Here is a 23,186-nt window from a genome sequence, read left to right on the forward strand (position 1 = left end):
AATTGAAAAATTATGTTAAGCATTAGGTACAAACTGTTAGCTGCTACAGTGTTTTGGCGATGAACTGAGTTTGTCTGAAATAAAGCTGCTAAATCCTGCACACATAAGAAATTATATTTTTAAGTAACTTCCTGAAGATGAGTTGCTTAGGGCATTGCTTCAGGTTCAGAGGCAGCTCAGTCAAATGCTTAGCAACTGGGACCATGTATGATTTAGTACCCACCAAGATGTTCTCTTGGATGAAGGAGGATAACTATCCTAGCAGCAGAGGCTGAGTGCAGCATTTTATTAAGTGTGCTATCAACTGTCACGCATAAAATTACTTAGTATACTACGAAATGGGAGAAGGACAGCCTGGGCTTATTACAGCATATGTAGAGCATAAATCCCAGCCCTACCTCAGTCAAGCATTGGGGAGAAAGGCACTAAAAAACATTATGTGGGCCAGGCTAGTGCCCCTCCCTATTAAAGAATTAAATCCCGAGTGGAAGTCCTTTGAATCTAAAATCAAATGTAGAATCTGCAACTTTAAATCAGAAACTCTGCTACACTTGATTTGTTGTTGTCCTGGCATGCTATGGCCCCGTCAGATGCTCTTATAACAAATATGGCTACGAAATGGGGCCTGGACAGTGAAAGAATCAGCTTTGGTTTTATTTTTTTGCAGCCTACCGTCAGACTTGGCTAGATTTGGGAGATACATGGGCGAGCTGCGTCTTAGACTTATTGAAGAAGTTGATCCTGGCAACATTGGAGGTTCTTTGTGTCTCAAAAAGACAGCCTCCAGTAATTAGTCCTGTTGCCGCCAACTCTAAATGTTCATCTTAATAAGAGACATTAATTTTGCCATAATGAAGCACTGGGAGCCGTTCTCCTCTTAAATGTAAACAACATACTACTTTGTCTTTTTACTATTGGAATTAGATGATCACCAAGTGATCTCCATGTTGTACGGATTTTAAACAACTGTAATTTTGTTTTTTACAATTTTCATGTATCTAAGTTATATTGCAAATGGTTTTAAGTAACTGCAATAAAGAAAAATCATTCTATTAAGTGATATTTCAAAATTTTGGTTTGTAGATAGCTAGGGAGACTTTGCTGGAACACCAGAAAGGTGCGACTTGGACTTTTAAACAACGTTTTCTCAATGAAGAGACAATGTAGATGAAAGCAGTACAAGGAGATGCAAGCCATTCTAAGATGAGCAAGAATGTTTAGAATAGTCCAGTTCTGAAATAGATTTAGACTATGAGTCTGTTTATTGGGCACACCAAGTTATAAACTGTTGCAATAGTCTAATCTTAATTGGATTGTGGCATGGTAAACTATCTTGTGAGAATCAAGATACAGTAGGGAGGATATTATTCCTTAGCAAATTTAGGAAGAAGAAATAGGAGAATGGAATCCGAATGATGTGCAAAAGGTTGAACCTGAGGGATTTGGAACCATGAACTGGGAATGATCTCTGGCTTTAAGTCCATCAGGTGTTTGCCCAAACTTCTTATAGACTGTGAGAAGAACCTCTGTTTTGTCTGTACTTAAATTTAAGTTGTTGTGACATTGGATAGGCAATTTTAAACTTTCGGTTAAAGAGGCCATGTGGATAATGTGGATAATGTAATCTGATGATAAGCTGTAAATCATATGTATAGGTAATTAATTTGAAACCATATAACCTAATGAAACAGACCAGAGGAGCAATATATATGTTAAACAGAGTAATGAAGAGCCCTTTGTAATATCTTGCCTGACAGTAGAGGTCCAGATGCAAAGTAAAACTTATGAGGCCCCAAAACCTTGATAAACCAACTATAATATGTATTTCATTTTGAAGTAAGTATGAATGGTTTGCATATGCATTATAAGATCACAATTAGAACCCTTTAATCTAGTGATACATTAAAAAATGTGAGAATGGAATGCAGACACTAGAGTGTTATGTGATGTTATTTGAAATGTATACTATCACCTGTTAGTATCCTGGTGCTGAGTGGGTATGTGTAACTAGTCTTGCCTACAGTAGGTTAGCTAATTGTTAAGCCAGGTCTTCAGTTTCTTTTGGAATTCGAGGTGAGTAGGAGGCTCTGATGTGAAGTGGGAGGTCATTGCATGTTTTAGGAGTAATGGAAGCGAATGCCTGTCCCACTAATTTGGTTCAGTGTATGCATGGTATATGTGCGAGTAGGAGTTCTGTTGAGCTGAGGTGTCTGTGTGGTTGGTGAAAAAGATGAGGCTGTTCAGGTAGGTGGGGCCTAAGCTGTGTAGTGCCTTGAATGTGCATTGCAGGAGTTTGAAAATAGCATGTTTGGTATCGGTAGCTAGTAAAGCTCCCTGAGGTGTGGTGTGATGTGAGTTCTGGGAGCCTGAGGACAAGTCAGGATGCCGATTTCTGGATGGTTTGTTATTTGAATGGTTTGCGTAGAGGGTGTTCCCGTGGCCCAACTTGCTGGTCACTAAGGTATGAGTGACATTCTTTCTTGTAAAGCTTGGAAGCCATTGGAAGATCTTTCTCATCATCTTTTGGTTATGGATGCAGGATTCAGTGGCCACGTTTACTTTTGTGGTCACATCCAGTTTGCTGTTGAGGATGATTCTAAGGTTCCTTGGTGGGTGCTGTGTGTGGGTCCGGGTTCTGATGACTGCCAGCTAGAGTTCAATGGTGAGATGTTCTTGCCAAAGAACTCTACTTGTGTACTACTGCAACCTTAGTAATTTACAAATTATTTACAAAAATAATGTGCAGAGCTTACGTATAAAAATGAAATGTGTTAAATGCAAAATTTGTTGTAGGTGACCCTTCTCTGAAAACTCTAGGCCTGTAACATAGAAATGAAGCATGTGTTCTTAACTTGACAACCAAAGATGCCATGAATGAATAAAAGAATATATTAATAATATAAGGCCTGTTTTATACATTGAATAGTAGTTTGTGCAAAGTGTTTTGCTTCAGACGTTTCTATTTCTGAGCTAGTAAATAGATGCTTGTTGTATTACAATACTGATAGTAAGGGTCTCACTCTACTTTTTCCTAGTGGTTAAGCCTTTACAGAGGCGTACATACAATGATGTGTCTGATCCGCTTACATGGAAAAACAATTGCATGAAAGCTCTCCTAGAGTTGAGAGAAAGTCTCCGTTGTGCCCCGGGGAAGGTCTGAATACAGAAAATGTTAACATTGTTTTGCAGTGAGAAGGAGACTGAACTCTCTCAGTGCTTACTCAGGTACATGAAGATTCACGAAGACCTGTGGCAGACTTTTGCCACAGAATTGCCTTGTTGTCTTAAAGCACTTGTAGCAGTTGGTAGTAGTATTGGAAGATGTGAGAGCATAGTGAAGGGATGTCCTCTTTCAGTAATGGTACCTCATTCTGTTGAAATTTTACTCACTTGAACAAAAACACAATATTTGACCAACAGCAGAATTACAAAGTATGAACAACAGATAGATGTTACATGCCGAATGCAGCCACCTTGTTGCCATCACCTGAAAATAAAATTGATGGGATGAGGATGAATTGATTGTCTAGATGTTACAGACTTATGCTCCAAGCTGAGACCAGACATAAAAGATGAACCCTCTCGATAAGCCTGATTATGCAATCTGTGCGAATGGCTCATGTCTAAGACACAATGAGGGAACTTTGAGAGTAGCTTAAACAGTCCGCACAATTCAAGAAGTGGTAGAAACCTCATGGCTTGTGAAGGAAGTGACCCATCTAGGGTCACCTGGGTCACTCCCGACCTTCACTAGCCTTCCAAGTAAATGAAGAGTCAATGACGCAGTAGAGCATGCAATCCCAATGGTTTTTCACATAGTACACTGCAGTGGAGTCCAGTCAAACCAGCTTCCTATGATGGCTGATGAGGGACTGACTCTAACAAGCATAAAGTACATTATGCATGGTGAGGAGCCCTCGTAAACCCACCTATCATGGAAAAAGACTGGTAGATGTCGTAATACAATGGGGTATAGAGCATGACATTTGATTTCCGCAGCCTGGCAAAGCTATCAACTGCCCAAGGTCATCTGGCGTATCCTCCCTACTAGGCAGGTGGGAGAAGGACTCTACGCAGACAGAAAGGCATTAACGAGCAAGATTCAACATCTGGGAAACTAAACTCACCAAGGACCATTTCTCGTAAATGATACAGTAACAGTTTTTATTATAATACAAGATGGCGTCTACTAGGGGAAAAATGGTGGCACAGATATCAACCTAACTTACATAACATTCACCCTTGTTAACTGCGTATGCATCCAGCAAAGATGTATTGTAAGATTGTTATGTATCATTTTAGGACCCTACTGTAAGTTTCCCAATTCACGCCCTTATATAGGTATAAATCACCATATCCTTATATAGGCATAGAAATCATAACCATATTTAGGCATAGCTCATGCAGTCCAAATACGGCAGGGCTACTTCCACTAGTTCCGAAAATCCACAACGATTTCTTGGAAAAACCCGCCTTCAGCAGTCGGGGACTTCCCCTTGCTTGAATATTGATTTGTCCAAGAACTCATGGAGTTTTCAAAGAACTGAGACTCTTTGATGACGTTATAATGTCCAACTGTACGTCAAAGTCGGCACCTTTAAGGCATAAATATGCCCACACTCACCCAAGTAAACACACAGTGGTTTGGAGCAGTTCGACTATCTACTTGCCCGACGCGCCCTGCTACAGCATGTGCCGAAGGAAGCCGACCCTCAAGCAGACGCACTGAGAGAGACGCTTATGCTTGAGAAAGAAGACTGTTCAATAAATCCTTTTTTTGAAAACACCTGTCTTTCTACTTTCTCTGCACCTCTAGTGAAACGAAGCATGCACGATTGACTGAGTGAAATATCTATCTATTGTTTCCACGACTCTGAAGATACGTTTTATCTTGGGGAAACAAAGTTGTCATGTTTATGCGGTTGTAAGAGACTAATCCCTTCTTCTGAATTCGAGAAAGTTTCTAGTGACCTCTGAGCTAGATGGCACACGCAATTAAGTCTAGTATATTCAATAGAGACCTAGTCAACCTCAGTCCCACGTCTAATCTATAGGATATATTATTCCAATGCGCAGAGCCTATTGGGAATATAGGAACTACACTACAAGATAGCTAAATAAATGCTAACATAATACCAGGTAAAATACGAGTAAAATGGCAGTGATACATATCAATTCTAATGGCCCTCCTTTTAGCAATATTTAGCTAATTCAAATGTCTTTATTCTTGCTATCAGTTAAGGGTCTTTACATTTCTAAAGAAGGAGACAATATTGAAATATAGGCAACAACATGTCAAGGACGGATATAAATATGTATGTATATATGGATAGCAAACATATGGAAAAGAATAATACTAGACATCAGCAGTACAAGTAACATCAGTGGCAGAACCTGCAAGAGAAGCAGTTGAACCAAAAACGCCTTTATCTATTTGCGTAATAGTATCAAGCTACTTTTGAAGATTTATGGTCGCATTAGTATCATGAACTGAAATCCTTTTGGGAGAGAGGCAAGTAACACAGTATGAGCAGCATAAAGGAAGACACTGAATCAGAATGCAGCAACAAATTAAGAGTACAGTGAAATATATCACTTTTTTCGAAAATCCAATCTCAGCCAGCAAACAAAGACCAACTAAAGTTACTGACCTCCATTCCTCAATCATTTTCCAGAATGTCTAAAATATGCTGAGTGACATTCCTTTCCATATTTGTGATACTAACCACACACTGCTCTTCTATTATTGCGCATGCACCACCACTCTTAGCTAAAATAAAATCGATCGCATATCTAGCTTCTTCAGAGTATATACGCATACTTTCCAACTGAGTGGTGATATCAAGTAAAGCTGCCACTGTGGAGCGAGACAGGATTTGCAGTTTACACCCAAAATATTATCTAGCCCGTTCACCCCTGGCCATGCCGGTACCACCAAATGTGATAATAGAGGAAAGTATATATTAAAAAAAGATATCGTTACTGTCATTATTGACTTCCAAATTGGTAACGCTCTCACAAAATCGCTTGGTCAATGTTCTTTTTACCCATCTCGTATTTGCTTTACTGTACTTGCAAGGTACCCCAAGAGGTAACACCATTCCCAGAGCCACATCTTCTGTGCCAATATATGTATTGGAGTATGTACCATTTGCTAGAAAATAAAAAACTGAATGTGCATAAAAGTAACCCTGGGCGTAGTAGGCGTAGTGGGGCTACGCGAAGCTACGCGAAGTGGGCAAGAAACTACGTCCACCTACGCACTTCGCGTAGCCCCACTACGCGCCACCCGCCTCCCTCCCGCCCTCCCTAAATACTACCCGCCTCCCTCCCGCCCTCCCTAAATACTTAAATAACATTTTTAAAAAGAGAGCTGGAGGGAGGCGGGTGGCGGGCAACTTCGCTATGCCCACGGAGTGGGCGTAGTGTTGCCTGCTACGCCTACTTTGAAAATGGCGAAGTAGGCAACACTACGCCCACTCCGTGGGCATAGCGAAGTACTACGCCCAGGGTTACATAAAAGCGGACCTTGATAATCTACCGAAGCATTTCTAGTGTTCATTCCCTTCATGCTGGGATTATCCCTTTTTCCTAAACGCATTATATTCATGTACAATATTATTCCAGAACAATTGAGATATAGGTAAGCATCTGTCCCATTTATTATTCAGCAGCACGCTGGATAATACCCTGCCTCTTGAGTAACTGGCAAATCCTGATAATGCCAACCTGTTAGAGTAATTAGAGCCTGTTATGAAAATCAGGGATCATAAAACTGTTCTTGGTCAGTAGCTGTAGTGAATTATTCAGACAAAAAGTCACATAAGATCTATAAATACAGTGTTACCACACTAACACAGTAAATAAACGCGAAAACCAGGATTTTGTGTTGTCTGAAGATTATTATTTGTTTTCAAGACAAAAAAGTATTTTTATACAAAAACAGAAAACATTTTCATAAAAAAGGGGGGTACATACAGAAGTATTAGTTAGATATTCAAGGTATAGGTTATTTCATCCTTTGATATATCTAACAAAAGTCCAAACTGCTAAACACAAGATAACATAATGATTTCAACTAAACAGAAGAAAATCAAAAATGATACAATGAGTTACACGCAGAATTGGACTGTATAGTCGACGTTTCGGTCTTGTAAGGAATTTTTCATAAGACCATCATCAGGACAAAGAATTTCTACATACAGTAGATGACCCTTTTTTTCTCAAATAGAGGTACCTCCTTTCTCTATTAAAACAAAGACAACCGCAATTCCAAGGATTTTGGTGATGAGGAACAAAGAACTTAATTCTTTTTCTAACAGGATTACTCGTGTTCTGAGCTGAAGTTATTTCAATTGTTCAACACTGTATCCAATAATTGAAAATCGATGAAGGGACAACCACTCGATTTTCACATCGATGAAAGGAAGCACTCTCGGCAATGCACGCGTCGGACCGCAAACAAAGTAGGTTCTGGCTTGCAACGGTCCCTGATTTTCATAACAGGCTCTAATTACGCTGACAAATAATAATAGAACAAAATCCCTAGCTGGCCCTTTTCTTATAACAAGTATTGCCCGAGCCCGCAAGGGTATATTGGGTTGCTCACCTCTATATCTTGTCTAACCTGTTAGAGTGACATTTTGTTTTTCCATATACAGTTTGTCAAAATACACATCAGGGATGCAACCTCGGTACCCTGTCCCTTTCGGTTTTCTATAATACAAGCAGGGGCCGTGATATCACATGCCAAATTGGCCCTTCACCTCTATGAAGTGGGGAGGACAAACGTATGTATAGTTCGCCAGCTAAAATGGATAAGCAGTTCATAACCTTGTAACAGAATCAGTGGTATAAAAAGCTTAGTTGTCTCCGAAAAATGTCATGTGCGTGTCTAAGAAAACATTACTTTGCATAGCTCTTTTACTACGATCTGAAGAGACAATCTGATATAAAACACAAAATGGGATATCACTAGAACACTTCAATATCCAGAACATCCCCCTTCCACCAATAGGAAGGAACATTAATATAAAAACAGCACAGAACACCTTTACCAAATAACCAATCAAAACTGATCTGCCCCAGTCATAGGACAACAAAAGACTATTCATCTTCTACAATGGGATGACCAAACAGATACATTTTGACTATGGAATTACAAATGGAATCACTAGAGAAAAATATGTAATGTAATGGAGCCAATGATGGAAAGGGTAAATCACCAAAATATAGAATCCAAAATATAGAATGAACAGAATATCGACTCCAAAATATAGATAGGAAAGAATATCGAATTACCAAAATATAGTTAGTCAGGATATCGAATTTGGGGTATGAAATATCTATTTCTATAATATCGAATTTAAAATATCGATTTCCATAATATCGAAAAAAAAATTGTGTTATGTATGGTAATATATGTGTTAAAATTATGTATTAATTTTGTAATGTATGCTTAATTTTTTTAAGTAATGAATGTTATGTAATTTAATTTGTGTGTAATTTAATTCCGTAGCGGGTTGCGGGTTTATAGGGGAAAAAGGGAATAGGGTGGGAACTAATTTAATTATAGTAAATTAAATATACATTTTTATTTACATGTATTGATAATTAATTGATTGATAATCAATTATTAATTGCTAATTAATTTTTATTAATTGGTAATTAATTTTTATTAATTGATAATTATGTTAATTGTATTTTTTATTTGGAGCGGGTTGTGGGTTTATAGGGGAGTAGGGTGGGAAGTAACTTAATTGCAATAAAGTAAATATTTATTTTTATTTATATGTATTGATAATTAATTGATAATTAAATATTAATTGGTAAATCATTTTTATTAATTGGTAATTAATTTTTATTAATTGATAATTATGTTAATTGTAATTTTTATTTGGAGCGGGTTGTGGGTTTATAGGGGAGTAGGGTGGGAAGTAACTTAATTGCAATAAAGTAAATATTTATTTTTATTTATATGTATTGATAATTAATTGATAATTAATTATTAATTGGTAATTCATTTTTATTAATTGGTAATCAATTTTTTTAATTGGTAATAAATTGTTATTAATTAGTAATTATTTTTAATTAATTTTTTATTAGTATTTATAATTAATTTATTTGTATTTAATTAAATCATTACTTTCCCTACTGTTGCACTCTCTGGAGTGGGAATAGTCATTTTTACCCCTACGCTATCCAACGTTTTCCCTACTGTTGCACTCACTGGAGTGGGAATTGTAATTTTTACCCCTATGCTATCCAATGCTTTCCCTACTGTTGCACTCTTTGGAGTGGGAATAGTAATTTTTATCCCCATACTATCAATCCCTTTCTCTACTGTTGCACTCTTTGGAGGGGGAATAGTCATTTTTACCCTCCCACTATCCAACGCTTTCCCTACTGTTGCCCTCTCTGGAGTGAGAATAGTAATTTTTACCCCTATGCTATCCAAACCTTTCCCTACTGTTGCACTCACTGGAGTGGGAATAGTAATTTTTACACCTACGCTATCCAACACTTTCCCTACTGTTGCACTTACTGGAGTGGGAACAGTCATTTTTACCTTCTCGCTATCCAACGCTTTCCCTACTGTTGCACTCTCTGAAGTGGGAGTAGCAATTTTTACCCCACCGCTATCCAACACTTTCCCTACTGTTGCACTCTTTGGAGTGGGAATAGTAATTTTTACCCCTACGCTATCCAACGTTTTCACTACTGTTGCACTCACTGGAGTTGGACTAGTAATTTTTACCCCTACGCTATCCAACGCTTTCCCTACTGTTGCACTCACTGGAGTGGGAATAGTAATTTTTACCCCTACGCTATCCAACGCTTTCCCTACTGTTGCACTCTCTGCAGTGGGTATAGTAATTGTTACCCCCGCCATCCAACGCTTTCCATACTGTTGCACTCTTTGGAGTGGGAATAGTAATTTTTACCCCTACGCTATCCAACACTTTCCCTACTATTGCACTCACTGGAGTGGGAATTGTAAGTTTTTACCCTGTCACTATCCAACAAATTCTCTACTTTTTTTACATTACATTTATTATTTTTACATTTTAAGCTTTTTTACATTATTTTAAGTATGTTTTATTTAATTGTTTTAATATTTAATTCATTTGATATTATTTTTAATACATTTACAAAAATTCGATATTTTAGTTAATTATATTTTAACATTCGATATTTTGGATTCGATTTTTTAGTACTTACCTGTTTTTAGGTAGGGATTCTATATTCTGTACTTCGATATTCTGGCATCAATATTTTGGGCATTCTATATTATGTCCCTCGATATTAAGTCACTGAAAAAATGAAAAGGACACAAAAAGAAGAAAAAATATGTCAAAAACATCAGGGTTCGTCACAAGCCTCCCTGAGAGGCTTCTATCATCCAATCCTAGGTGATGCTATTGAGCACTTTTACGGTGGAGCCACACTGTCGCAGCTCATCTGCAAATGTTCACTGTTCTCAGGATAGGACACTCTCCATCCTTGGGAAAATACACTCAACCTATCCAGTCTGGAGTCTCAGACAGTGCACCAATCTTCTGATCCCTTGTCTAATAGAAAGAAGCAGAAACAAGGGACATTTTCACTAATCTTATCCATGAAGTCCATCCCTGCTACACTCACTTTACTTTTGGTGCACTATCCTTCTGTCAAGGTCTCATCAGGAAGAATAATCTGAAATTCAGGGTACGTCGGGGGCTGAGACTCAGGATTGTGTGGAACAGATGAAGAGGAAATTTTTGCAACCCGAATTTCTGGGGGAACTGCTGCATGAAAAACTGCATCATTCTCCTCCTCTGCCTGTGACCAAATCAGTTGGGCTTAAGAAAAAGGGCCAAAATGTTGAACCTTCTCCATCTTGTGATCTATTCCATCACAAAGCTAACTATCATAGTGAAGAGGGAGCGGAACTCGTTGACAATGAGACAAGTGTATCCAGTTCTTTCAGCAGTCCACTCTCACTGCCATCCTTGTCATGGTCCCTTCCATATGTGCTCCAAACTATCTCACCTCTGGAAATTCTTAATCAAAATGTAATCTCCAGACTGTATGGTGTGCCTGGGCACCTCAGGTGCTGGAGGCAAAGCTTCATGTATCTGTTGATGAATAGAACGGAAGCTTTTAGTGAGATCATATAGATAATCGACAAGCAGAGGATAATCAATTTCAGAAATCTTTTTCAGTCTAGGGACGCCCCACACCTTTGTGGGGGGCAAAGACCGCCTCATAATGTGATAATCTTTTTCTAGAACGGGCTGTCATTCTGGTAGACAATAGAGCAAGGTGTAATGTATCTGGCCATTGCAACCCAGTACTTTCCTTAATTGTTGCCAATTTTAGCTTGAGAGTACCATTGTACTTCTCAACTAAACCTGCTGACTAGGGATGATTTGCTGCATTACATTTCTGCTTGATGTGCAGACCATCGCACACCAACTGGATCACTTTTGCATTGAATTAACTTCCAATGTCACTCCAAATCAAACTGGGCAAGCCATAGCACGGGAAAAACTCCTTAATGAGAGTCTTTATCATTGCCATGGCTGTGTTTTCCTTCGCTGGGTAAGCCTAAATCCATTTACCAAATGCACAAACAACCACTAGCACATATTTTAAATTAATAACTTGTTGCATTTCAATATAATCCATTTGGAGAACCTCAAAAGGGAAGGAAAGTGGTGCAAAATTACCAAAAGGAGTAGGGGTACCTTTCCCAGGATTATGCTTCAAACAAATCATACAATGTTTCACCAAATGGACCGCAACCTTTGAGATATTATCATTTCAATGCACAGGATCCAGTAACTTACAAATTCCTTTTGCACTAATATGAGCTGGACCATGTGTCATTGTAACTACAGGAAATTCATATGTGTCAGGTAACATCCATCTTTGTTTTTTGGACTTATCAGTCCAGCACCCTTCATCATCTAAACGCCCTGTACTCTCCTGCCACACTGCCAATTCCTCAACTGTTGCCTCACTCCGTATTTCTCTAACACTTTCCAATGAATTTTCAAACATAGTAACACCTGGAACCCATCTAGCAGGACATGCCGCAAACATTTTTATAATTTTTGACCTGTCTGTCTCTTTTCTATCTGATTTGTGAACTCATTGCCCCTCCCCGTAACATCAGTAATTCCATTATGGGTACTACACTTCACTATTGCCAAATCATTTGGGAAGGGTCAAGGCTGTTAAAAGCCTTTCTATCAACGGGCCATGTTGGATCTTAGAGCCATGTGAAGTCAAGAATCCTCTCTCTGCCCAGAGGCACCCAAAATTATGAGCCAACCCGAAGGCATACTGGCTGTCAGTATAAATGTTGACAGTCAGTCCTTCACTTAATTCACATGCTCACAAAAGGGCTATCAGCTCCGCAGCCTACGCTGATTGTTAAGGAACATTTAATGTCTCAACTACAGTGTGCAGCATGGTAATAGCATACGCCGCTGTAGTCTTGCCCTGCCATCTGACAATTCAAAGCAAGAGCCATCGACATATAGTTCCCCTTGTGGGTCTGATAAGGGGACATTAGTCAATTCTACCCATTTCTTTGTCTCTTCTTGAGTGCAAAACAAAAAATCATGGAAATCTGTGTCCTCATCTTCCAAAGGGAGGGATAGTAACATTGCTGGATTCAGAATGGCACCTCTTTTGATAGTAATATGAAGTGCAAATAAAGTCAATTCATAACCAGTCAGATGCGTACTGGTGAGGTGCTGCGTCTTTGTCTTATTTAAAAGTACATCCAGAGCATGTGATATCATTACTCTGAGACCATGATTAAGGACGAGCCCTGCCGATTGTTGACTAGAAACCGCTGCTGCCGCCACCGCCCTTGAACAACTCGGGAGGGCTCTAGCGACAGGGTGAAGCGTAGCAGAAAAATAAGCAAACAGCCTCTCCTTACCTCTAAAGGCTTGTGTTAACTCAGAAAGTGCACATCCATCCACTTCGTGTACGTGCAGCACAAAAGGCTTTTTATAATCAGGAGTACCATGTACAGGTGCAGAGCAAAATGCAACTTTTAATTGTTCAAAAGCATGCTGACATTCATGCATCCAGGGCAAGTGTTCATGCACATCTTCAGATGTTAATCGAAGCAGGGGCCTTATTAATAGAGAATAAGCGAATATCCAGTGTCATCAATACGAGGTGATGCCTATGAAAGCACATACATCTCTGCGGTGGCCCGGTGGCGTGTGGGAACCCGGGCCGCCAATGGATGAAATTGTAGCGGTGGGTGGCAGAGACGAACCCGCCGCGGACGACACCCCGGACCAAGCCCGCTCTCAAGTAAAAAGCCTTGCCCGCATGGTACGAACATAGTGACCTCGTCCCCTGCCCGGATCTCCTGGGTAGACCCTGCGGAGGCGGCGGAGAGGATCAGCCGCCATCTTACCTTGCCAATAGTGCTCACCACCGAAGCGGGAACCCGCCATCTCTGCTGCAGACTGTGATCGCGAACTGCCCTGCATCTTATTCACCCGCACTGACTTTGGGAGAGACCGCATGCGGCGCCCCCACGCCGTTACATCCGGACCTACTGGCTGCAATCCTGAGCTCTAGCGGCCAATTTGAGGCGGACGGACGTGGGCTGAGACCGGCGGTGCAGAGCAAGACAAGGTACCTGGTATAGGTGCATACAACAAGGCCCCCCCTGCGCCCACGTTCCAAAGCATCTCTACCCACATTGCTTGCTGGCCCGACCCCTGATACTCTGTGCAAATACACCATAAGACTGCCCAGGAAAGTCCACGATTTTATCTCTCGCTTGGGCGCAACAGCATGGCACTATGGAGAGTGATTGCTCCTGCTCTAAGTGAGGGTGCCTCAGTGTATGCCCCAGCCACAGCGGAGGGACTTCTCTTGAAAGAAAACATCTACTAGAGCAGCCTGCCCTGCATTATTTGCGCATGCAAAGATCCACTGCAGCCTGCACAATGGGGAAACCAAAAATCACGCTGAACCTGACTGTACCTGAGACTGCTCCGGGGGAATCAGCCGAGTACCCGCACATTGGCTAAGCTGGCAACTATAGCCCACCAGATCCATGGGAACTTCTTGCCAAACTACCTACCCCCTACCCCTCCTCGCTCTACTCCTCTGCACTTTCCTGCTTTTGACCTCTGCCTTCACCTGTCCTGGCCCTAGATCCCACCCTGTCTATCTCCTTGCTCTACTCCTCTCCACATTCCTGCTGCTGACCTCTGCCTTCACCTGTCATGGCCCTTAGTCCCCACCCTGTCTATCCGTGAATTTTCCCTTGTCATTTGAGATCTAGCTATTTTGTCTGATGCCCATGGAGCTACCTGGTTTAGCTATAGGGGAGACAGGTCGGGGATTCCCTCCTTGGACGTGACCTACCCAGTCGGTCTTCATCCCGACTTCCTTTCGTCTCTCCTGTCGTCTCTTCCCCCATCCTCCCTCTATTTTTGTCTCTCCTTCTCTCCTCTCTCAATGTATTGAGACTGAACTATTTTGACGAATGCCCGTTAGAGCTACCTGGTTTAGCTATAGCCAGCGCTATATAAAACTCTTGAATAAATAAATAAATAATTTGTGTCACAGGGACGGGCATTTTAACAATTGCATCAACTTGTTCAGTTTTGAGCCTCGTACCCTCCTTCAACATCAGGTGACCTAAATAGGTGACCTGCTGTTAAAAATATTGGATCTTGGAAAATGACACTTTATGTCCTTTATTCGCCAAATGCTGCAACAATTTTACTGTGGCGTCCCGACAACCCTCTTTGGTATAGGAGGCTATCAAAATGTCAACCACGTAGTGCTATAATACATTACCTGCGGGAAGAGAGAAAGAGTCCAATGGACTTTTCAAAGCCTGGCTATAAATACTGGGACTTTCAGGGTACCCCCGAGGAGCTCAACAGAATTGTAAGCTCCTACCACCCAGAGTAAATACAAAAAGATACCTGCTGTCAGGATGAATAGGAATACTAAAGAAAGCATTTTTCAAATCAATTACAGAAAATTATTTGGCTGTGGAAGGAATCATTGTCAAAAGAACAGTAATGTCTGGAACTACCGGAAACTGGGGAACTACGATTTTATTAACCTCCAGCAGATCAATCACAAAGTGATAGACATCAGGATGTGCATTGAGGGAATCCAAAGTAACCTTCTTAAGAATAGGAAGAATGGGGCTATTGCATACATTCGCTACTGTCTCCTCAATCCCCCCCGATTTGAACAAATCCTGTATAATCTGCATCAAAGCCTGTTCTCCAGCCTGTGATATTTTGTACTGGGGAGCACAAGGGAGCATTATCCTTGACCTGTATTGAAACTGGTGGTATCTGCAACAGCCCCACATCTGTATCCCCAGTGGCCCAAACGGAGACAGCACATCTTAAAATTCAACAGGAAACAGTGCATCCTTTGCCGAATACTGCTTTGAACCAACCACATTAGATCCAAGGGTGATATGTACACCATCTGAGGAACAGTAAATAGTAGCATGTAGCTTCTTAAACAAATCCAGTGCTGACACATTTTCCCCACAATTCGCCATCAACAAAAATGGGGAGTCCACAGTAACAAGACCAACAGTCAAGGCAAGAGGTCAAGAAATAGGGCTCAAAACCGGTACACCTGAACAACCTACCAAAATAGTATTGCGGCCAGACAGTGCTACCCCGGGGACCAGCAAACGAGAAACAGAGCTATCCATTGCACTTGTATCCACCAAAGAATTATGTGCTGAACCATGCAAATCTACTTTGATATTGGGACAACACTGATCTGCAGGAATTTGGACTGGTCCCCTTCCCTGTCTCTGGTTGTCCTAGCCATAGGACATGCCTGGAGCTTCAGCCATATTATAATCATCATGATAGTACTGCATTCCCGGGGGTAATCAAAATAGTTCTGGTAAGAACAATCCCATGAGGCTGCACCAGCTTGATCCACATCTTGGCCATTCTCCCCAGGACCCCTTCCACTTTGAACCCCGCCCTCTAGGTACTGCAATTCTTTTAACAAGTCTGGACACTCACTTTGCCAATGTTCCTCGCACACTGATTCGGCCCTAGGGGTCCACCGCCTCTACTGGCAACGCCCGACCTCTGAGCCAGACCAGTGCCCCATCCCCTGCCGAACCCCCTTGCAACCTGCTGCAGCAACACCCGGTTCTTCTAATCCTTACTCTTCTTCTCCACCTTGTCCTTCTCCTCATTTTCCTGATGCTCATAGTACTGAGCCATACTCAATGTCACTGAAGGGGAGGAGGTAGACCATGTACTCTCAGAAGCTTGTAATCGAGCCACAATCTCTGGAAGCAAATTCATGACAAACCTGTTAACAAACAAACAAACTCCACCCTCACCTGACAAATCCTGCCCACTGAAATCCCAAAACATCCCTTCAAACCAAGTAAAATAATCAGACACACTCTCCTCTTTCTTATGACGACATGTCATCAGCTTATCCCAATCTACTAATCTGATCTAAGAGAATGCATATAGGTCATAATATGACTTGGCAAAGCCAGAATCTCAGCTTTAGGTTTTTCACCCGCCTTCCTCTCCTTATCCCATGCCCTAATCTAATTCCAAGGGCCACCCAACTCCACTACATGGTCCTGCGTATGCTCCTGCCGCCAAATATCAAAAGGCATCAAGACCCCAAAAAACATCTCAATATCTGCTAAGGTCATAACTGACATGAAGGCGGCCTCTGACTCTTAAGAGCCAGCACCTCACTTCTCTTCCACGGGATATAGACCCACTGTTCCTGAAAGTGAGCAGCTACCCGCTGTTGGACCACATTACCTCTCTGGCTACGCTGCTCTGGGATCTCGGGACAAAAAATAGGATGCACCTCCCACATCAGAAATTGGGACACACCAGTCAGAGTATGATGATGTAATCTTTCTCGATAACCAAGAAGTGTCCCAATATTACTGAGAACCTCTGCAGGGGCCATAGTAGCAGAATATACACGATCTCGAATGTCGTAAATAATTTAAGGACCTTTGACACCAATACACTGTTCACACAAGCCAATCAATGTACCCAACATATATTGAAGAGCATGCTGCTGCACAAATGGCTCGAAATCTCTCATCACACTCCATATATCTTCCACACTATAAATCGGACTCCGAGCCCATTGCTCTGCCTGATTTGCAACCATCTTTTCTTCTCTTCACCTGCATCAGATCGAATCAATACCCGCTCCATTCGCCCCTGTGCTGCCGCCCAATTCCTTCCTTCCAACCCACGCACCTGTGTCCTGACACTACACAACACTGAAGATGAAATTACTGGGAAAGACACAAGAGATAAAGACGCAGGTGACAAGGTTAGCAATGACTGAGTTGCAGGTGTAAGAGAAGGAGGAGAAATATGAACAGAAATAGCAGGTAGTGCAGGGGTGCCTGAAGTCACCACACTCACAGCTTGTGAAACTCAATGGGAGGCAAGCAGGGCTGGGGCCGAGGCGCTTGAGTACACAAAAAGACCAGAGGAAGGCAAAGAAGGAATGGGGGACTAAGACGTCAGAACTACATGATATATTTTCTTTTGAGCCTAGGGAGGTGGGGGGCGAGTGTCCAACAGATCCTCCACAAAGGGATCCTCATCTTCTCAAACAACATAGGACTTATTACATTGTAATAGAAACTTCCTATCTGCACACTCAATACCTTTTTCAGTTTGTTCCCTATCATAAACTACAGCTTCTGAACCACTGTCTGCATTGCCTTCTTCCTAGACTCCCTCTCGGCCCGTATACGTCTCTGCTTAGCTTCCTTATGCCATACCTGCAAAGTATCAAACATTGACTGCCTACTTCTTCTAGCAAACAATTTGTCCTGTAAATGATTTAATTTTTGTTTGTCAAAGGTACCATCCAGTGGCAACTGAAGCTCAGCATTGTCCCTCATATACGTGTGCCATAATGTAGGAAAAAATACCAATAGCATGCTTCACATACATCATAAAACTCAGAGTGTCTTCTGGAGGTGCAGGTTTTCTTTCCTCCAGCCGATGCTCAAAAGAACAGCAGCGGCACCCCATTTTACTCCAAAAAGGACTTCTAGCATCAGACACATTCTCTTATTCACTCAATCAACACGCACACACCTGCAATAAAGACACACACAAAGAGCTCTCAACAATAGTCCCCAGACTGCGCCAAGACAAGTCAGTCCTCAGACTGCACTGAGGCAAGATAGGCTCTAGCCCCAGGCCTTTTCAAGAATAAGCCAAACGCAACAAGTGGCCTGGCAGAACGTTCAAAAGCGCTCCATATCACAAGGGACGTAGACCCACCAAGACAATCAAGACGGCACCGTATATACCAAGAATCAAGATGAACTCACCTGGTACACACAGGTCAAACAAGAGTTTTCTTCACTGCTGACTCTTCGGACCAAACGGTCAGATCCAAGTTTTTCGCCTTTTCAGGATCCCAGCCGAGATGACCACTAGATGAGGAGCTGCCTGATCAGAAAGGCAGAGCAGCCGCGAGAACCAAGCTCTATCATGTGGGGATCCCCGAACCGCCTATCCGTCCAGACGCAACCCCGACCCCACAGACTATGGGTGGGATGGGTCACCTGGTGGAGTCCCTGTTCGGGTGCCAACTGAAGAAAGTGACCCAACTAGTGTCACCCAGGTCACTCTCGACCTCCACTAGCCTTCCAAGAAAATGAAGATTTGATGACGCAGTAGAGAATGCAATCCAACTCATTTATTCCCATAGTACACTACAGTGGAGTCCAGTTGAACCAGCCTCCTATGATGGCTGACAAGGGACTGACTCTAAAAAGCATAAAGTTACATTATGTATGTTATGGAGCCCACGTAGACCGGCCTATCAAGGAAAAACACTTGTAGATGTTATAATACAATGGGATACGGAGCATAAGATTTAATTTCGGCAACCTGGCTCAAGTTATCTACTTGCAAAGGTCGTCTGGCTAATCCTCCCTACTAGGCAGGTGGGAGAAGGCCTCTACGCAGAGAGAAAGGCATTCGTTAACGAACAAGATTCAACATCTGGGAAATGAAACTCACCAAGGACCATTTCTCGTACATGATACAGTAACAGTTTCGAATATAATACAAGATGGAGTCTACTAGGGGAAAAATGGTGGCACAGATGTCAACCTAACATACATAACATCTGCCCTTGTTAATTGCGTATGCATCCAGCAAAGATGTATTACAGAATAGCTAAATTAATGCTAACATAATACCACCTAAAATACGAGCAATATGGTAGTAATATATTTCAATTCTAACACTTGGAAGTGCTGCCTCTGCAGAAGTGACAGCACTGATTGCCCTTACGTGAGCATGTTGCCTTTCAGCACTAATGAGAGTAACTACATTACAGTTAGTCAGTATGGCCTTGGTTGTGTTAGAGCAGGTAGTATTAAGGATGACGTTGATATTTGGGTTAAAATTGATGGATGACCAGGATTGCCAGACAGTTTGTTGTTTCACATGACACAACATTTCTAAGGTCCACACACATCAGAAGGGATGCAATGATTAGGTTGTTTAGGCAAATTTGTTAAAACTCTGATTCAGTATTCTAGCAGAAGAATTGTGTCACAGATGTGTAACATGTCAACTGATCAATGTAGGAATGACAACACCAGTAACCATGAGTTACATGGGAAGATCAGGTGGACTATTTAACAGAATGCAGTTGGACTTTATCGAGATGCCTGTATGTAAAGGGCTTAGGCACATCGTAGATACAGTGTGCCGTTTCTATGGATGGATGGAAGCCTGCCCAACATGGAGAAATTACACTCTCACTGTAGCTAAACTGCTGTTATGTGGACTCATACCAAGGAATGGATTTCGGTTTCTGTGGAGTCAGACCGAGGGACTCATTTAAAAAATGAGGGCCTTAGAATGCTGTGTAGCTCTTCAAGTGTAACAGAGATTACATTGTAGCTTTCTTTCTGCTGCTTCAGGATAGTGGAGCAAGTAAATGGATCCTTGAAGTCATGATAGGCCAAAGTTTCAGCTTTCACTTCTCTGAAATGTCCAAATGCTTTACCATTGGTTCTGATGAGTCTTCAAATTACTCCTGAAAGGAGAACAGGATTATCGCCTCATGAAACCCTCTTGGGTCATGCAATGTCATAATTGCTCTTATCATATCACAAAGTGCCCATGCTAACTCTCAGTACCTGGGCCTTCCCAACGGTTTGAGTGCGAGGCTCAAGTTAGTCCAAAATCAAATGACTAGATTGGTCTGCCACGCTGGACCTCTGTTGGTAAAATTACACTGGCTTCCAGTCACTCAGAGAACCCCATTCAAAAATGGGTATATTATTTTCAAGTCTTGATTTGGCAAAAGCCCAACATTTGTGACCTCGAGAATCCAGAAATACACTGCCAAGTGTAATCTGAGGTTGGCTGTCCAAAATCTATTATAGCTCCCTACATTTAACAGAAAGAGATTGTGTGGAGCTAGGTTTCCTGCGCTCTCCTCAGACATCTGAAATTCCTTTTCTCCTAACATCAGAGCCATGACTTCCTATATGAGTTTTAGGTCATTGATAAAAAAAATGACTTCAGACAAGTTTATGGTTAAGATTTGAGTCTTTTTCGCCTGTTTTCAGCACCATGAACTCATGCTGTAACATAACATAATTTAACATAACAAGGAGACTGCCTGCTCTACCTGCAAATGCACTTGTGATCATCACAGGTGAAATAAAACTTGATTATTGGAAAGGGCTGGCTGACATGGTCATTCTGTTTCTTACCAGGTTGGCGCTGTCTCTGCCATCCAAATCAGGAGCAAAAATAGTGTTCTTTGAGCCAAGTCTGACTGCAAATATGATAGTAAATCCAAAAGAAGAAGAGAGGGGGAAATAACAACAAGCTCTCATGCCACTAAATAAACTGTTAGATGATCACACGAGCAACTGAATGACACAGATGAAGGAATGAGTGTTAGGAGAGAAAGACAAATATGGAGTTTTGAATGGCCAAGTGAGAAGAGCCAATTATGAGTGAGTGTATCAGTTAAACGTATACGTCAAACAATCATCAAAAAAACTGAATATGTGAAACAGAAGAGGATCAGCATAACTAAGAAGATCCAAGAGAGCAAGTGTACCATGTCAAAGGTATTCAGTGCCTGAATGGACTTACTATGCTCAAAATGTGCCTAATGGTTCAAATCAAGGTCCAGATTAATTGAGCTCTGAGTTGTTTGAACCTCCATGACATGCCACACTGACAAACAGCATTGAATGCTGCAAAAAATGTAAAATAAATATTACAAATGAGAACTTGACAAACATTACTATTTGAATTTGGGACTGAAAGTAGCTTAAACCACAAGTGATTAACTGTGTTAAAGTAAAAAATTAAAAGTGACAGATAAAAAAAATGTAAGAAATATTCCCTAGGGCCAAGACTGCAGAAGAAGACTTGGGGGGGGGGCACATCTGGAAGAAAACAGAGTAGGGCCTGAGATGACTCATGAAGATTATTGTAAATATGCTGAACAAAATAACTTAAAGTCAATTCTCAAATAATGTTGCTGTTTTTCACAAGTAGAAGTTAAGGCAGAGAAATACATTTGCTGGCTGTTATATTCTTCTGAAAGTCTGACTGTAGAAAAAAAACAGACCAAAGCTAGATGTAGGATCATTTTAGGAGTCACTTTTATAGTTGTATTAATAGTAATCATAACACTATGAGTTGGACTCAATTTTACACCAGAAACAGAGATGCTTGTATTTACACCTGCAACTACAACATCATCTCCCACAATCGACAAAATATAATTGAAAGCTTCTTTTGTAAACTATTTGAAAGAAGAGTTTTTGACTCAGATTTATTCTATAATCGTTCAGGAATATATACAAACTTTAGAGGCTAAGGATTTTTATGTATGTGCACACTTACATTCGTCAGCTGCACATGAGGTGGCCTATCACAACATCCCACTATCATATGGAATTACATGTAACTTTCTGATTTGCTTATTTTATAGACAGGAACACTTTGAATATTATTTTTCAAATCAAATTACAATTGAAAGCTTCATTTGTAGACTATTTGAAAGAAGAGTTTTCAACTCACGTTTATTTTATAATGGTTCAGGAATATACACAAGCTTTAGATGCTAAGATTTGTATGCATATGCACAATTACCGTCTTCAGCTGCACATGAGGTGGCCTATCACACCATCCCGCTATCATATGGAATTACATGCAGCTTTCTACTTATCTTTTCCAATTACAACATGACTCTTTCAAAAATTCCACTACCGAAAAGTATGACTCTTCCCCCACAGACAAAAGACAGGACACTGTATGATATTTCTTCAGATCACCCACAGTTATAGACACTGTCAAGGCATACAAAAATATTTTGACCTGTTTAATGAGACCTTTAAAAAATACATATATTTTGACATTAGAGGAAAGGAGAGATCACATTTTCCATAGTGAAAACAAAGAGGATGTTTTTAAGTATGTTTGGAAGAAAGAGGAAGATGAGTATATAAAAAAAATTATATATTCAAATTGAAATTAGATAGATGATAAACAGGGAAATTATGTATTTATAACAGAGGAAACCGATTTAGAAAATAGCATGTTCGGATCAGTAGTTGTGAACAAACATTTAAGGTTTTGGGAGGACCTGTTCAAATTCTAACAAGGAAAAGAAGCAGTTATTACAGTTTTTTTTCTTCATTTGTGGACAAGCTGCTTATTTCCGGTTACCTGGAGATTGGGAAGGTATTTGTTGTTTAGCCTTGCTGTTTCCTAAAATGTATCATGTAAATAGCATAGATGCTTTGACCATCTCATGGACATGAAGTGTTTATGATTTATTTATTTTTATTTATTTTTGGAGTTTTCTATAGCGCTGGCCAGACCCGAGGGTATCGGAGCGCTTTACATTGGGAGTAACAAGTGTGAAATGGTACAGTAAAAGTTTTCGCCGGATTCAAACAAGTTCAGTGTTTAACAAAGTGTTCTTCCGCCTGAGGGGCGGTTATGAGGTAGTGTTTTTGAGGTAGTCATGGTTCTCGGATGTGCAATTGAGGTAGAGTTCGGGAACGCAAGGTTGAGGTAGAGCGTTTTTAGACGGTTCTTGAATTCGGGAAAGAACGGGGTAGTTCTGATGTCCACTGGGATGCAGTT

This window comes from Lissotriton helveticus, chromosome 1_1 (genome assembly GCF_964261635.1).
Source record: "Lissotriton helveticus chromosome 1_1, aLisHel1.1, whole genome shotgun sequence".
Taxonomy (NCBI): Eukaryota; Metazoa; Chordata; class Amphibia; order Caudata; family Salamandridae; genus Lissotriton; species Lissotriton helveticus.